The sequence below is a fragment of the Hoplias malabaricus genome, chromosome 1 (genome assembly GCF_029633855.1).
Source record: "Hoplias malabaricus isolate fHopMal1 chromosome 1, fHopMal1.hap1, whole genome shotgun sequence".
Lineage (NCBI taxonomy): Eukaryota > Metazoa > Chordata > Actinopteri > Characiformes > Erythrinidae > Hoplias > Hoplias malabaricus.
Window position 1 is genome coordinate 29,038,154 of NC_089800.1, and position 17,103 is coordinate 29,055,256.

A 17,103-nucleotide genomic window follows, 5' to 3' on the forward strand; every position below is an offset into this window, starting at 1 on the left:
TAACTACATCGTTTTTGGAGAACAGCAGCCATAGCATAGCGACCCAGATCTGGATAGTGTGGTTACAGAAGATGAGTGAACTACTGAATTTAGACCAACATTTTTCAGAACGTGAAGAACACAGTGGTTCACACTTTGGTTCCTGTGCTGATAGGTGCTGGGTGTTCTGTGAAATTCTGTTCCAGTTAAATTCTAATTAGTCGATTCTTCAGGAGGTTTTCTGAGCTGCTGCCGCTGTACTTCTATTTAACTTGACTTTGGGAACCTTCACTTGACTACTGCAGCTATGTTCTTTTGGATGGACAACGACACACACACACAACACCTCTGTATGTATTTAAACCCATACCCTCAGAGTGGTAAGGACACACACAGCAGTTATCAGTATTGTTTATGTTAACTTCAGCTCAAAAGACTAAAGGCTCTTCAGGTCTCAATATTTATGGGGTCAGCAAATGGCATCTAGAGGATCGCACATGACTTTTGACCTCCAGCTGTAATGTGCTATCAGCAGGAAACAGCAGAGGTTCTGACCCGAGATACATCTGTCAACACACTGTATGTCTGAATGTATGTGTGTATGTGTGCGTGTGTGTGTGTGTGTGTGGTCTGGCATTTTAAATTTCTGTAACAAAAACAGTTTACAGACACCTGCTCATCCAACATTACCGCTTAATTGAAGGGCTTTAATAGAGGGGTTTGTTTTGCCTGTTTTGCATCAGTAACACTCTTCTGAGAGGGCTATACACTAGGTGTTGGAACATTTCTGTGTGGATTTGAAGGCAGCCAGCTAGTATTGTTGAGGTCAGGCACTGATGTTGAATCAGTATCACAAACACCACTGCATCCCCTCTAGAGAACACAGCTCCACAGCCCACAACTCTAGACAAAATGTGTGGCGCTAGGCTCATGTGCAATTGCTGCAGAGCATCTCATTTCATGGAGATTACAGAAGCTGCGTGTGCATAATTGAACACCTGTGTCCCCAATAGGTGAAACTCGATGACACTCAATTCACTGACTATAATGGGTGTCTGTAAACTTCAGGACATGTAATGTATCACTCCCTCTCGTGTTGTGGATGCGTTTTGACTCTCAGGGATAACCTCCAGACTCTACTATTTTGTAAGTGGAAGCTGATTATATTTGTTAGTTTTGCTCAATCTGGCCTCATGCTGATAACAATCACAATAGCATTTCACATACGGTGGTCTACAGTTAAATTCAGTGTGTGTGTGTTATTGCGTGGTCCAGATATATATCATATTGTTTCTTTCCTGCTTCTATATACTTACAATCCAATATTGGTTTGAACTATTAATTAATATATAACATATATATACATCTTTCCAATGTTGATCTATTTTACGACAAGATGTATGTCACAAGATAATTTATTCATTGTCTGTAACTGCTAATCCACTTCAGAGTTGTGGTGGATCTAGAGTCTACCTGGAATCCCTGGGTGTCAGGCAGGAGCACACCCCGTACGTGGCTCTTGCAGTAATTATAATCCTGAAATATACAGGGCTGTTTACATACGTATGGAATGTAACAGGAGGGGTCAGTGGGGTTGTGTGTGTTAATCTCTCTCAGGCGTGGCGATGTTGATACATATTTTTGGTTCCTTAAGCCTTTAGTACTTAATATTTGAGTGGGTCGTTTTAAAGCAGCCAGTGTTTGGCATGAAATCCATAGCCACCCGTCATTCCGCCTCTGGAATTTCACATTCCCATCCATTTCCCATGTCATTTACATCCCACTCCTAATCTTCACAAATCCCTCTCTCCAAATCTCCAAGAGGGAATGTTTCATGAGCACTTCATTCTTCTGTGGGATTTTAATTATACAATAATACAGAGACACAGCTCTACAGACCTCTCTCTCTCTCTCTCTCTCTCTCTCTCTCTCTCTCTCTTCTCTCTCTCTCTCTCTCCCTCTTCCTCTCACTCTCTCTCTCTCTCACTCTCTCTCCACACCACTGTGATCAGTCTACACAGAAAAAGAATATAATCTATGGTTAATGTGCAGAAGTCAGAGATCAACCTTTAATTTATTTCTCATTTCCTTGTCAAACCATTAAGGACATGCTCATTTTTCAGGAGATATTTCAGAGGATTTTATGTATGAGATAATCAACCTGCACAAGGAAGGATGGAATCAAAAGAGTTTCCCACAAGATAGGTCCAAAACATTGTTAAAACATGCAAAGAGAATGGGACTCATAAGAGCCGTGCAAGACCTGGTGTCACACCAAAACGTCCCCCATCACATAAACAGCACTTTGCGTCACAGCTGTTTGCGTCCATCCTTCTGTTGTGAGAAGAATAACTCGACGCCGTTGGTCTGAAAGGATGTGGAGCTGGAGATAAGATATCTTCATTGAGAAAGGAAAACAAATGCCAGGTAGCAGACTCATTTTTGGCACTCACTGCTTACTTACGGCACTGGGAAAAGTTGTGTAGGACAGATGAGAGGCAGCTGTCATGAGCCGGGCTTGACTCAAGTTATCGCAGTTGTTGTTTGGGCCAGACTTAGCCCGAATGTTGATTTGGTCCAGATTTGGTCGACAACACACCTGACATCTGGCCCATATAAGGTGGAGCACTAGCTGTGTTGACATAGCTAGACAAAACCCGAGTCAACACCATCACTCATGACCGAATGTGGGCCACAAAAAAACTGCAGATGTGACACATTTGGGTCAAACCTTCATTGCAAATATAAAGTTAAAAGCAAAGTATAATCTATTGGGTTGATTCAAGCTCCTAAAATTTAATGTCAGTTTTGACTGGGAATAAAATGCATATAGTTTGGTTTCTGACTTCTGTACTGTACTGGGCATTAATTGCCAACTACTGGCTGCTCTGTTTGGCCTCTGTGGTTCTGACTGTGTCTCTGCGTTGTTTTTACTTCATTACTGGCAGAGTTAATTTAATGTGTTGTATATTTAGGGCGTGAAATATTCGAGAGCTTGCGTGGCCTGTTAAACACTCGCATTGTGTGTGTTTTTAATAAAAACTGAGAGAAGCTTATTACTGCACGTGACACACTTCACACATTTCTGACTGCTTAGTGAACCAGAGAGTGGCATGTGTGTGCGTGTGTGTGTGTGTGCGTGTTTCTTGCCGATTAGACACTTCTCTTAATCAAAACAAAGTGTTTAAGCTTGTAAAACAGCACCTGATTTATCGGCTAACACAGGAAAACTATATCACATTTACACCATGGAATGTCAAAACACACTGCCATCATTTGTACTTTGTGTGTGTGTGTGTGTATCAGGTATATAAGATGTTGTGGGGACCAAGCCTGTTTATGTATGTGGTTAAAGCTTAGAAGTGAAGAAATGTGTTAAAGTTAAGGTTAAGGTCAGGTTTAGGATTAGGGTCATGGTATGCATTAGAGTTATGATTACGTTAAGGGTTAGGCACACTCCGCTCAGCACGGCTCAACATGCTTTTCCCTGGTTGCATTTCCATTAGCACAATCCCTGTATTGAAAATCCCTATCTCTAACGAGGAGCGCGGTGGTACTTTTAAGCACTTTTACTCATCGTGTATTCATGTTTTCTTTTTTTTTTTTTTGGGACTGAACGAACGTGGCTCTGAGCCCCAGTTCTCAAAGATCAGCAGCGTTTTTGTGGTTCCACATCTGGAACTGACAAAATTATTGTTTGAACCATTTTAAAAGACCGCAACATAATTTTACAGCCATTGTGAGTCGGATAAAAACAAATGTGATTCCTGCTGTAACTTGGAGATTTTACAGATGGTGAGTTTGTGCTGGATGTCTGCATTTCATTGTGATTGACAATTCTATCTGGCCAGTCAGCGGCCTGCAAGGTTTACACTTCTCGTTTAGCCCTACTGGGCTTGCTTGGAACTGGACTCGAGTAAGTATTAAAAAAGCACTGGTTGAAGGTACCAGGGACCTAGTGATTATAAAAAGCAGAGCCCAACCGAGTAGATACCATGCAGTGGAAAAGCACCATATACCAAAAAATAAAACGATAACTGTGAGTGTTTTTATTTTTTAAATAACCATATCTCTCTTTGTGAGAAAACACAGTTTAAGTTTTTAGACACGTACACATTCAATAAGCATTCAAGCCTAAGGTCACCATGCCCAAAGTTAAACATAGACTGCAGAAGTATAAAACCCCCAGCACTGGGCTGTATGGCAGTAGACATTCTCTGGAGTGATGGAGCTCTATCCTATTCGTCTGGAATGAGTTTAAGTGGAGTGATCCAGAACTAATCACCTGACCTCCCTAAAGCCCTTGTGGCTTGATGCAAACAATTTCTCACACCAATTATCCAACATCTAATGTAAATCCGTCTCAGTAGAGTAAAATCTGTTACTGCACAATGGGAGGTAAATTCCCTTTTAATGTTTTATTGTGTTCAAGAACAATGTTGCTGCTCTGGAAAAAAGTTTGGACAAACTGTAACAGTCATTCATTCATCTTCTGTAATAGTTTTGTTCTGACCAGAGTCACGCTGCGTCCTTGGGTCCAGAGCCTACCTGGAATCATTAGACACAAGTCAGTGGACCTGTGGACAGTTTAACACACTCACTCAGTTACCCATACACTCACACCTGCGGATAATTTCACCCAGTCCATATCCCAACATGTGTTTTTGGACTGTGGCTGGAAACTGGGGGCCTCATGCAGATACAGGGAGAACACACCAGTCTCCGTACAGACAGTGACCTGAGGTGGAGACTGAACCCAGGACTGTGAGATCTTGGCGCTGTGTGGCAGCTACACCACCTGCAACACCTCCTTGCTGCCCCCACATTATAACTACCAATGTTATTTCAGCAGAGGACCACATGCAGCCTGCAGCCCCCTGCCCATGGCCCTCAGTTTCCCACCCCTGTTGTAAATTAAGCCCTTTGTGAGAAAGACTGTTAAGCACGAAGTATCTGTGCAATCGTAGAGTCATATAATGACAAAACAACTCTTTTATTCTTTATTCTCTTTGTGAATGGAGCCACCTGTGCTCACCTGGTTTTAGTTCCAGCTCTAACTGACCCTAAAGGTCAACAGGTCAGGTGTCACTTCAGAGGTCACCTGTATGTTCTGAAAGAGAGCGCCCAAGGGCTTTGACGAGAAAAACACTTCCTCAATTCCAGCACTTGTACACACACAGAGGATGTGATCTTCAGCTCAGGAAACTCTTGGAGATGTATTGGCCTTTCCTCCCAGGTTAAAGGTCAGTCTGTGGGCTCTGTGATTATTCCCCTCGCTGTCATCAGTTTTAGATATGAGAGAAAGAGGGGGAGCAAGAGACAGAGAAATGCCAAAGAGAGAAGGAACATGGGTAATGAGATGGAAATAAACCTCTGGTGAAAAATATAGATAGATTGGGGTGGATACATTCCAATCAGCCAAAGCATTAAAATGACCTCCCGGTTTTCGTTTCTACATTCTTTGTCTAATATCTCAGCTCCACTGACCACACAGGAGCACTTTGTAGCTTTACAGTTACAGACTGTAGGCCACCTGCTGCTCTGCATACTACCCCCTTTCAGCATGTTCTTAAGTGATTTAATGTCCATTCAGTAACTGTTTTTGAATTTAATACATTAGAACATTTATTCATTAAATTTGACCTGTGGGGGAAAAAAACTAGGGCATATATTATTTTCATGTTTTATATTTTCTAATATTCCTCAAATTAACAGATTTTATAGAGGCTCTATAATTTTCAGATAAGGCTATATTTAGGTTAGACTGTAAGTTTTGTGTTTGTATTATGGATTTGTTGTTTCCCTTCAGTTCCCTGTAGATAGCATTTTCCTGTTATCTTCAAAAAAGTCAATTAAACATGATTTGACCAGTGGTGTCCAAACTTTCGCAAATATTGCATGTTTGTGAAATAAATCATCAGAGATTTTCAAATCTGAAATTTGAATCCAGATTCAGGTCTGGGATTTTGTAATCAATGGCAAGTGTGACACTAGAAGCCCCAAGAATTAACACAGATTCCAGGAACAAAATCTGAATTTAAGATGTTTATGTAAGTCACCACACAATGAATGGAAACCTATGTAATGTCCCTGCAATGCATGAAAACAAGTATTGTGTGCATATCAGTAGTGAACTGGTGTGTCCCTGTCCTCTCTAATCAACACGTTCTGCATGTGACTACAGAGAGACAGTGGGATGTCCAGTCAACTCCTGTGCTGACCACTCAAGCGTTACTGTGTGTGTGTGTGTGTGTGTGAGTGTGTGCGTGTGTGTGTGTGTGTGAGAGAGAGAGAGAGAGAGAGAGAGAGGGAGAGAGAGAGAAAACGTGCATCTGTGTGTAATCCCTGAAATTCTGTTTTTCTCACCTTTTGTGGCCTTTTCTTGTTCGTGGCCAGGTGCACTGAGATCGGGCTGTCACCATGACAACAGATTGTGATGTCACAGCGCATGACCGAGAAAACAGTATGACATTGTCACCCTGGGGCCGATATCTTCACAAACACACACACACACACACACACTGCTGTGAACGGTGCTTGTTAGGACGAACAGTCCTAACTGCACATTTGGCGATGAACAAGCAGAAGCCAAAGTATATTTACTCTAAGCATTTCCTCTGTCCTCCATGAACCTGATGCTGTTTTGCATTAGAATCTATTCTAAGCATTTTTGATTTGGAAAATACAGCCACATTTCCAGAACAGTTCAGTTAATAAATAACAGAATGAAATCATTTGAAAATTCTTTAAACCCTGTGGTTAATTTAAAAGTTTCATGTTTTAAAAAACATTGGGATGGAGTGAAAAAAAAAAGTTGGGTAAAACTAACCTAAAAGATTAGGTTATTTGGTAATATAGCAGTAAATTGATTATAAAAAAGTCACAGGTTGGTGAACTCCAGCCTGTGAAAGAGTGTATGTGGGCAAATAGGGAAAATTCAAGAAAAATTAATTGGAAATGATTGGAGATGACTGCATGTGGTCAGAAACATATCCCAAGACCATTGTCTGTAAATAGAGTTTCTTGCAGCATCCAAAAAAGCAAGTTAAATGTTCATCATGAAAAAAAGCCATCATATAAAAACAAGATCCATAAATGCCACCAAGCTGCTTTAAGATAGAATGAGGTAGAGTGGAAAAGCGTTCTGTGGTCCAACCATTCAAAATTTGGGGGATGCTGTATCCTCCAGACTAAAGAGAAGACAGACCATCTGGGAAAATAACAGCACACAGTGGCTGCATTAGTGCACATGGTCTTGGTGAATTGCATATCTATGAAGACACTGTTAATACTGAATTATATATACAGCTTTTGTAGTAACATATGCTGCCATCCAACCAACGTCTTCTTCAGGGAAGACCTTGCATACTTCAGAAACTGGGCCAGAACACAAGCATATCAGGATGTCAGGATAAATCTCATTTGGAAGGTCATTCCTATAAAGAGCTATTGGAAGACAATTGTAGAGAATATCTATATTGTGTGTAATTTTATTTTGTGGTGTTGCTGTGTTCCTATGATTGGGTCCTACCACTGACTTTAGAGCTTTAGCTTTTTATTATAAAACAAAATGTTCCAGAAAATAACAAACAAATTAGTATTCATTGTTGTTCCTCTGCTGATAGATGCTGCAGATTCTGAGAAGTTGCACTGCAATTGCAGAAAGCTACTCAGTACTTTTAGTAATATTTGAAACTCCTACTTTTGGGATTCAAATCAAGTTGTATTTTTTGGAAGGTATTTTTTTCCATCTAGTAACAACACTTTAAATGGTGTATGGATCAAGGGTACTCTACCCTCCTCCATTAAGAGCATGGTGTTGTATGTTTCGAGGGTGATAGTAGTACTAGATGGAATACATGTGTTAATAGAAGTGTAAAAAAGAAAAATATAAACAATAAATCAGGAGATGTTTTTGCCAATTTTCCTAATTTAAATAAAAATGATAATTTAATGGTAGCACTATGATGATATTAATGGTAATAATGTAATGTAGTATAGTGTGTGTGGTTGACTACTGTTATTGTCAGTGATTGCTTTTCAAAGTCATGCTGAATGTCTCTGAATCCTTAAGTCTTTGTCTAGACAGCGGTTCTGATGCTAGCTTTGGCCCTCACAACACAGAAACTAACACACTTCTTTCTCCCAAAGCTCAAAGTGGAGAGATCTGGAAATTATCAGCTGTGCCTGTGTGTGTGAGTGTGTGTGTGTGTGTGTGTGTGTGAAAGAGAGAGCAAAAAGAGAAAAGAGACAGAGGGGCTACATCTGCATTCAGAACATACCTCATAAAGCGAGACTAACCAATAAAAGATGGCCTATAAGCACACACACACACACACACACACACACACAGTATCAGTGTGTTCTTTTGGGTCACGGTTACTAGAATTAAACATCACTATTTCTGACCCAACCTCCACCTTGACCTCAGAAACCAGAAGGAAACCTCTAGGCTCTTCATGTTCTCCAAGGAAAATCAGCATTTTCCAAGGAAAATTTCATTTTCCGCATGCCTCTAAAGCATCAGAACTTTCTGATGTTTTTTCTCTCATTGTGGGGACTTATTTTAACAAAGGCATAAAGGATATATAAAGTGTCGGTACATAATACTTATTGCTATAATGTATTGCTCATAAGCAACTTTATGTAATAATACATGCCACATGCTTCTTATGTATTACATATGTAAGAACGGATGTTTTTTCCCTTTCATTGGACAATCCTTTGTAGTCCAGGTCAAGGCTTAATCCCTGTCTGGGAGTGATATCTTAGATGTAAAAGTATATCATATGTATTTGTATTTTCAGCTTATTTAATAAGTCCTTTACAGTGTCAGGAATGTGAAGGTGAATCCTGCATTTTCAAATCATTTCTCTTCAGAACACTCACACACACACACACACACACACACACACACACAGGCAAGTAAACAAACAAACAAAAAAAATCAAAGCCGTTCTTTATTTGCAGTAAAAGTACCAGCCGGCTTCTAAAGGCATTTATGGATTATGCAGATATCACCCCCTGTCCTTCAAATCTAATTTTCAGAGCAGAGTGGAGTAAAGCTGAGTCTGTGGCGGGCTGCTGGGCAGTAACAGGATTAGTGTCCGGCGGGGGAGAGCGGTGGGACGCAGGAATGACGTGAGCGATAGTGGAGTGAAGTCTGTCGAGCTCCGGTGTAGGTACACGGCTTACACGGGTTTCATTCCAGGATTAACACTAAGAGGTGAACCTGACACACTGACGCTTCAGAGACAGGGAATCTGCCCAGAGGGGCACTGCTAATCAGAGCTGATACTGTGTGTGTTTACATACACACCATTATCACTGCAGTCTGACACTAATATCAACATGATGCACATTTAGAGTCTAGAGTTTCATTTAATGATAATAATAATCAATAAATATTTGTGTCCATTTAAAAGGTTGGATTTTGGAGTAACACAAAATGTTGCAAGATAAAGTAATTTGCTGTCACTGTTAAAATTGGACAGGAATTTTCAGTCTGTTCTTGAAAAAAGTATACAATTTAAATGATTAATATTCATACATAATATAAATGCAATATTGAAATATTTAGATAACTTTCTGCTCATGTATAATGGTCATTTCTTACAATGGAATATTTTTGCACTCTTCCATAAATGCCCTGACAAACAGAGTTTCGCTCCATCAGAACAGCTTTAGTGGTCAGCCTCTACTTGTTTGAACACCTAAAATTGCCTTCCACAGTTCTGGAGTTTCCGAATAACTGGATCAAACTGGATTTACAGGAGCAGAGCCGACGGCTTCACCATCTCTCCTCTGTGAGTTATAACATTCTCTCACTTTTCCCATAACAGTCGGCTTATGTTTTTTACCGTCAACTTGTAAGAAGCTCATTAGCATATTCATCACCCCCGCCAGTACTTTACAGGAAGCTCATCTCCATATTTACAGCCGAACGAAGTGAGAGCATTACGGCATCATCAGAATGATGTCATCTTGCAGCATTAACACTGTGGTCACTAATGATGCTTCAGAAATGTAGTTTGAAAAGAATTGTCCCATAGAAATTTCTAATTAAATAAGAGTTTGTGTTAAGTCAATGATGTGAAAGTCACTCACTTAATCACACACACACACGCACACACACACACACTTTTCACAGACAGTGACCCGAGACTAGGACAGAACCCAGGACTCAGAGTCTTTGGAGATTTGAGGCAGCGATAATGTGTAGCATTATTGTAGGTCATACAAGGTCATACCCAGGTCATACAAGACATATACACAACGCTATCTGCAGTTGGATTTCCCCTTCCAACACATATATAAACACACACACATTTTGACCATTGCTGTCAGGACAAAACCTTGTATCATCATTTCCTATTTCCTGTTTTTTTCTGCACTTGTGAACAGTTATGAATAAAAAAAAATCAAAATAAATACTCCTATAACAGCAGAGAGAGTGATGAGTAATGTTTCGCTGTGGTGTTAAATATATGCATCTTTAAGCCATAGTCACACAAAACTGCTGACTTGCTTATATTTCCACGTGGGTAGAGCAAAATAAGTTGTTTATGGGAAGTCTCGGACCATACAATGAACAAACAGCTAATGTCAGCTAATGCTATCTGGAGTAGAAATTATGACATTTTGTAATTCATGCATACTTTCCTGTTCTGGGAGCAAGTCCATTGAGCTTTTTTTTTGCTATAATTGTCTGTGCCAACCAAGTGGTTGCATTGGCTACTGCTACTACTACTAAAACTCCAGATATCCAGACATCAGGGGTAATTAATTACAAAGAAAGTTTTCTCAAGCCAAAATCTTGTAATTTATAAAGTAATTTATAACCTGCATTACGCAAATATGCCATATCCTGCATATAGAAGTAGCTTGCAGTTATAGCAATATTTTATGAAATTTCAAATCAATTTACCCTTTCAATAACATTTCAATGTACAACAGGATTTATAAATATTATAGATAACAAATACACTTAAATGTGTTTTTTTTTTCAAGTAAATTTTACAAATAAAACAATGATTCTGAAAAAAAATACATATTATATAAATAAAGTCCCTAATGACTTGTAGTTGCAGTTGACTTGCTGCTTTATATAATCAGCAATCTGATTGGTTGGTATTGCATGAGGGCGGGACTTTATCTGTTAACAGCAAGCTGATTGGCTCTTTATGCTGAAGGACGGTACTTTATTCGTAAACATCCAGCGTTATGAGAATTCCAACCCACAGTTGTTCCCTTACTTTTAAAGTTTCCAGTTTTAACTCACAAAATCCTGTCATCCTGAAAGTGACCCAAAAGAGCTTTTATCATGTCCTGTGTGTTATTTTTACTGGCCCCAGGACAGTGGTGTCTGGAGCCCTGTGTGTCACTCTAACATCAAAATGCACAGATCTGATTGGCTGAGTAGCCTTACGTGTGATATGCAGAAAAGTATACAATTATTCTGGTAATTTCCTGGAGCACTAAACCTGAACTGTAATGACTAGAAGAGTCACACCATTTAAAAATGAAACAGCTCTTAATAGCTCTTAATCTGTTACAGCTCCAGGTCGGGATAGGACAGAGTCTGGGTCCAGACTCGAATGCCGCCTATTTGTGAGCCCGGATCTATATCATATCTTTCCAGTAATTGACACAGGCAAGCACGGCCAGGTCTTCTAGGGTGCACTGTGGGGCAGAACTGCATCTCAAAAGATGTTCCATTGATTGGGATTCACTGCACAGACATGACTTTAATGTTATTCTGTTCCATTTCTTCAAGGATGGTGTCCCTCACTCACTCATAGGCTGTTCAGAGTTTTCCAGACTGTCCAGAGTTGGTTATGGCCAGAGACAAGATGCTCATTTGGGGTGATCCCTTTCTCCAATCATTGGGCTGTCTGACTGCCTAGGCTATTCCACTGTTTAAGCCATTCGCTTTCCCTGCCATTAGCTGGGCTGGATTCCAGTACGTCTGTAATGTCCAAGAAACTGCTCCTGGAGCCAAGACTTTTATGTGCAGCAGTGTGCGAAAGGAGTAGGTGCTGGATGTCATTGGCTTGCTTTTGTCCGCTCAGCTTGGGTGGTAATTGTTCTCCGGATGTAAGGGGGAGCAATGCCTGAGAGCGCAGAGAGGCAGGGTACTGGGGTCGTTTTAGTACACCCTGCCACTCTCCTGCATGTCTCATTGAGGATGGAGTGGATTCTATGAGTGTACTGGGCAGGCGTATTCAGCAGTGGAGAAACACAGGGCTAGTGCTGTTGTTCGCACCATGTTTGGGTGCTTGGGTTAAGAGGCAAACAATTTAGAAAAGAATGAGCTCTGTTGGTTTTGAGTGAGAAGTATGAAGTATCTAGGATTACCAGTGATATAAACTTACCAAGAGAATTCAGTGAGAGAACAGACCTCTGCTGGGTTGAGTGTCTTATTTTTTTTGCAGAGACAAAAACTTTGTATCTTATATTGTATTTAAAATGTTATGTTTTTGTACCAGGTTTTAAGACACTGGATATTAAAATGTGTATTTTTATTGCTTTTTCTTGCTGGTTAGTTTTTTAAATGAACTTAATAGATTTGCAAATGTCTTTTTTCCCCAGCTCAGTCAGGTTCAGGATGAGGGTTTGTAAGTTAACCAGTTCATGTAGTGTGTGTGTGTGTGTGTGTGTGTGTGTGTGTGTGTGTGATGGAGACAGAGGGGCGGCTGGACGCTTGAAAATGAAGTGTTGGAGGATCCAGTGATGAGGTGATGGCTCCCTTCTTCACCTCTTGTCATGCTCTCTACATCATCCTTCTATGATCTTGTGCTAGGAAAAGGGAAAAAAGGAAGACAAACTCTAGAAGCAGGATAAAGGCTAATACATGTCTGTTATTTACAACCTACAACCTTTTATTTTATTCATAGTGCTCATACTTTCTCTCTCTCTCTCTCTCTCTCTCTCTCTCTCTCTTTATACACATGTACACAAACACAAACACACACACACAGAGTGAGAGAGAGAGAGAGAGAGAGAGAGAGGGAGAGAGTACCATTTCCATAAATAAACTATAAATAACCTGTCATGAATCTCATCTGGTGTCCCAATCTCAGGTTTATTTTTGCGGTGATGGTTTTAGCTTTTGGCCACATGCAGCGCTGATACAGTCTTATCTACAGGGGTTCTTCTGTTTACTATCCCATCAATCCCATTCTTCCTCTCTTTTTATTTCCTGCCTTTCCTCCCTCAGTGAAGGGAAGGAGAGTGTTTTCCCAGAAAATAAAGGGAACAAAGTGATATTTTTACAGCTTGAAAAAAAAGTAACTATTCAAACCAAAACTGATTCTAATCTGTTTGGTTACAACACATCTCTAAGTGCAGTATATTATATTATAATATTATATTGTTCATTTATTAAGGCAGCATGGTTGTGCAGCAGGTAAGGTTGCAGTCACACAGCTCCATGGACCTGGAGGTTGTGGGTTCGAGTCCCGCTCCGGGTGACTGTCTGTGAGGAGTGTGGTGTGTTCTCCCTGTGTCTGTGTGGGTTTACTCTGGGTGTTCCAGTTTCCTCCCATGGTAGGTGTGATTGAATGTATGTATGTGTTGCCCTGTGAATGACTTGCGCCCCCTCCAGGGTGTGTTCCTGCCTTGTATCCAATGATTCCAGGTAGGGTCCCACCGTGACCCTGAAGTGGATAAGCAGTTACAGACAATGAATAAATGTTCATTTATTAATTTTTTGTCTGTAACCACTTATCCAGGTGGGTCCTGGATATCTAGAATCACTGGGAGCAAGGCAAGAACACACCCTGGAGGGGGCGCCAGTTTTTCACAGGGCAACACACACTCACACCTATGGACACTTTAGAGTCACCAATCCACCTACCAATGTGTGTTTTTGGACCATGGGAGGAAACTGGAGCATGCTGAAGAAACCCACGCAGCTCCTCAGCACGCAACACACCAAACTCCTCACAGACAGTAACACGGAGAAGGACTCGAAGCCACAACCTCCAGATCCCTTGAGCTGTGTGATTGCAAGACTACCTGCTGCAAAACCGTGCTGCCTAATATTATATTATATTATAATATATATTGTTGGAAATGTTTACTGTCAAATAACTGTAATAAATATTCACTATCACCTACTGAGAGCACAGCTTATCACATAAAACAAAAACATATACATTCATTTTTTTTTCAAAATATGATTATATTTTTGACATAGTTAAAATTTAACATAGTTTAACATAGTTAAAGTTGTATTTTTATTAAGTAATACTGAATATATATATATATAAAGAAAATACTTTAAGAAAAACATGAATTAATTGGGGAAAAAACTCTACTGCACTGTTTGGTAAAGAGGAGTGATCTTAAAATGACTGATCCCAAACGTCATCTTATGCCACAGAACTTTGATTTGGATTGTGAGAGTGGCAGGAGATCATCATAGCTTCGACACCTTCTACACCAAGCACTGCATTTACAATTCCTCCAGCACTGTGTAAGACATATTCCACCCATCTCATAAACTCTTTACACTCCTGCCATCTGGGTACTAGAGCATCCATTCCTCCAACACCAGACTCTGAAATAGCTTCTATCTGGAGGCTGAGATTACAGATCTCTTCCACCTGAAGAAGATTAAAAACATCCACATCCACCATAAACCGATCACAAATCCCTGAACCCCTTATGTACTAGGTGGACTAGTAAGATGTATAGAGGTCTTTTTGTGTAACATATCATTGTAATTAAAAATTAAAAACATTCAAGCTTTGTCATTTTTTTTAACTAAAAATACCTAATAGTTTGAAAATGGCCTGCAAGAAGAATTTATTGGTCACAGCCTTCATTGTGAGTTCCATCAGGAAAAAGCACTTCTAAAGCATGTGTTCTGTTCTTGGGTGAAAAAATTGTTTTCAAAAGTACATGTGAGTTTAGGTTTAGAGAATTTAAAGATGGTGATTTAGCATAGCATATTTATACTTTTTTTTAATATTTTGAATTATGATTATACAATACACAAAAATGCTTTAAAACCTATTTGTAATAATATTATGAAACATTTATATTTTCAGAATTCTTTACATAACAAAATAACAAAACAGACTTTTAACATAAGGAAAACAGGCTAAACTGGACACTATGAAATACACAGGGCAAACGGGACAGACAGACAACAAAGCGAAACAACGACCAAGGAAATGAAACGACGACGGGGGAAACTTCGGAGACAGACAGATAACACGACCGACTTGACATATAACGAAGGTGAAATGTTCGACAAACAGACAAGAGGGCTTAAATGCATGACACAAACGAGACACACCTGGACAGATAACGAGGGGACAGGTTAACAAATGACAGATGAGGAGGCGGGACAAAGGCAGGACTAGAATAATAACAAACATAGCCATGTGCTGAAAGAGCACATGACCAGGGAAAACAGACATGACGAGACTAGGGCGTGACAGATGCGCCCAACCACCCCCCCTAACCCCCCCGGACGCGCAACTCCCGGGGCGTGTAAACCTAAACCCCCCAGGAGCTGGCACAGGAGAGGGCAAGGAAAACAAGACAGACTAAGACAAGACAAGGAACCATGGGAGACAAGACTTAGGACAGGACGGGAACAGACACAGGAGCTGGGGACACGACAGGACCGAATATCTGAGATGGGACATGGAGCTTGACAGGTGACTGACAAAGGGGGGCAACAAGAGACTGAACAAGAGACTGGAACGGACTGGACAGGACAGGAGTGGACACATGAGACTTGACAGGACACTGGTGTTGCACATTGGACAGAAACTGTGACAAGACAGGGGACTGAACAGGTTTGGGGACAGAAGACTGGACATGGACAGGTGACAAGACATGTGACTGAACACAGGATGGGGATTGAGACTGGACAGACACAGAAAACGGAGACAAGACTGGTGACTGAACATTGGACGGATACGGGGACTGGACATGAGGAACCAGCCTGGGCACAGTTCTGGGGATCGGCCCCGAAGTCCTTGGGGCCATCCCTCGGACACGACCAGGAGCGGCTGGGGCCACAGTCACGGGTGTCGAAACGGCCGAAGCCATAGTCACTAGGACAGGAGCGGCTGGGGGAGCCGCGCTCACGGACACGGGAGCGGCTGAGGGAGCCGCGCTCACGGAGACAGGAGGCCCTGCAGTGACGTCCACGGAGGCAGGGGGACCTGCGACGACATCCACGGAGGCAGGGGGACCTGCGACGACGTCCACGGAGGCAGGAGCGGCTGGAAGCACCGCGCTCACGGAGGCAGGAGATGCGGGTGCCGCGCTCACGGAGGCAGGAGAGGCAGGCGCCGCGCTCACGGAGGCAGGAGCGGCCGTAGGCGCCGCTTTCACGGAGACAGGAGTGGCCGTAGGCGCCGCTTTCACGGAGACAGGAGTGATTGCAGGCGCTGCGCCTAGTGAAGCAGCAGCAGTAAGCCTTCCTGCGATGACGTCCTCGGAAGCAGGGGGACCTGCGATGACGTCCACGGAGGCAGGAGAACCTGCGACGACGTCCACGGAGGCAGGAGAACCTGCAACGACGTCCACGGAGGCAGGGGCTTGTGCTGCTCGTCGGGCTCGCGTTGGAGCTGTAGAGGGTTTAGGGGGTTTCACAGGCGCACCCATTAGATCCCTCAGAGGTGCGCCTCTGTTCTGTTAGCCCCACCTCCGTAGTCCTGAGGTTGGAGGCTAACAGCCCCTACCCTTAACCCCCCCCCAAAATTTCCCCGGACCTGAGGGGGTAATCTACCGTCGAGGGGGGGGTCTCCAGCACTCTTCTTCCGCCTACTCGTTCGACTCAAGCTGGCGCAATTACTCGATTCACGAGCTGCCTCTTCCTGTAGGCGCTGAGTGACGCTGGCGTGTATCTGTCGCAGCCAGCTACTCCATATCACGGCCCTGTCACACCGATTCTCTATGCTAGCTGCGTCCTTGTATTGGTCGAACATTCTGTCAGGAACACGGAGCGGACTGACTGAGGGCGGAGGCATTCGCTAAAACAGAGTAAACGTTTATTAAAGGAAAATAACAAAACAGAGACTTTTAACATAAGGAAAACAGGCTAAACTGGACACTACGAAATACACAGGGCAAACGGGACAGACAGACAACAAAGCG